Raw genomic sequence first — 1,807 nt, 5'->3', positions numbered from 1 at the left:
TGATACTCAAAGGGGAAAAACAGAGCTTTTCCCCTAGGATCAGGAATAAGACAAGGATGTCCACTCTTACCACTTTTATTTCTCATAGGACTGGAAGTCCCAGCCACAGCAATCAGACAAGAAAAAGAAATAAAATGCACCCAGGGCACCTAGTGGCTCAGTAGGTTAAAGCCTCTGCCTTCAGCTCAGGTCATGATCCCAGGGTCTGGGAGATAGAGCCCTGCATCAGGCTCCCTGCTCAGCAGGAAGCCTGTTCTCCCTCTCCCACTCCCCCTGCTTGTATTCCCTCTCTTGCTCGCTCTCTCTCTCTCTCTCTCTCTATCAAATAAATAAATAATTTTTTAAAAAAAAGAAATAAAATGCACCCAAATTGGTAAGAAAGAAACAAAAGTTTCACTATTTGCAGATGACATGATATTTTATATAGAAAACCCTGACTCCACCAAAATACTATTAGAGCTGGTAAATGAATTCAGTATGATTCAGTGAGGATACAAAGTCAATACAAAGACATCCATTGCATATCTATACACTAATAATGAAGTAGCAAAATGAGAAATTAATAGAACAATCCCATTTACAATTGCACCAAAAATAAATACCTATGAATTAACAAGGAAGGGGAAAGACCCATACTCTGAAAACAATGAAACACTGATGAAAGTAGTTGAAGATGACACAAACAAATGGAAAGACATTCCATGGTCATGGATTGCAAGAACAAAGATTGTTAAAATCTATCCATACTATCCAAAGCAATCTACAAGTTTAAAGCAATCCCTATCAAAATACAAACAGCATTTTTCATAGAACTAGAAAAAATAATTCTAAAATTTGTATGGAACCATGAAAGGCCCTGAATAGACAGAAATCTTGAAAAAGAAACAAAACTGAGTGCTGCCAACGCCCTGGCGGAGAAGCTGAGGTCATCATAGAATTTGACGTATTTTAAGTGGAAACAAAACTGTTCCAGCAATGCAGACAATTAAGTGTGTTGTTGTGGGCGATGATGCTGTTGGTAAGACGCGTCTCCTGATATCCTACACAACAAACAAATTTCCATCTGAGTATGTACCGACTGTTTTTGATAACTATGCATTGACAGTTTTGATTGGTGGAGAGTCATATACTCTTGGACCTTTTGATACTGCAGGGCAAGAGGATTATGAGAGATTACGACCACTGAGTTATCCACAAACAGATGTATTTCTAGTCTGTTTTTGTCGTCTCTCCATCCTCATTTGAACATGTGAAGCTGAGATAACTCATCATTGTCCAAAGACTCCTTTCTTGTTTGTTGAGACCCAAACCGATCTCCAAGATGACCCCTCTACGATTGAGAAACTTGCCAAGAACAAACTGAAGCCTATCACTCCAGAGACTGCTGAAAAGCCCATGACCTGGAGGCTGTCAAGTACGTGGAGTGTTCTGCACTCGCACAGAAAGGCCTCAAGAATGTATTTGACGAAGCCGTATTGGCTGCCCTGCAGCCCGAGGGACCGGAGTACAGCCGCAGATGTGTGCTGCTGTGAAAATCTCTCCAGAGCCCTTTCCGCACAGCTGGTGTCAGCGTCATACTAAAAGCAATGTTAAATCAAACTAAAGATTAAAGATTAAAATTCGTTTTTGCAATAATGACAAATGCCCCATACCTACCCACATGCGCTCGTGTGAGACAGGCCCATAAGTATGGTCCCCTTCCCTCTCTCAGTACTAGTTCATTTGAGTACTTGTGTATTGTCAGAAAAGTAATTAGTGCTAGTTTTTGTTTTGTTGTTTCAAAAAAATTTTTTCTGTTGTTTTTTTG

The 1,807-nt window shown here is 40.1% G+C and overlaps 1 pseudogene; it reads left to right on the top strand.

Moving 5' to 3' along the window:
- The first annotated feature begins 975 nt into the window (after window positions 1-975).
- LOC116855351 lies at window positions 976-1,532 on the top strand (annotated as a pseudogene).
- The last annotated feature ends 275 nt before the right edge of the window (window positions 1,533-1,807 follow it).

This window comes from Lontra canadensis, unplaced genomic scaffold, assembly GCF_010015895.1.
Source record: "Lontra canadensis isolate GAN:19392208 unplaced genomic scaffold, GSC_riverotter_1.0 scaffold101, whole genome shotgun sequence".
In the NCBI taxonomy this organism is placed as follows: Eukaryota; Metazoa; Chordata; class Mammalia; order Carnivora; family Mustelidae; genus Lontra; species Lontra canadensis.
This window is presented reverse-complemented; position numbering and strand designations above follow the sequence as displayed.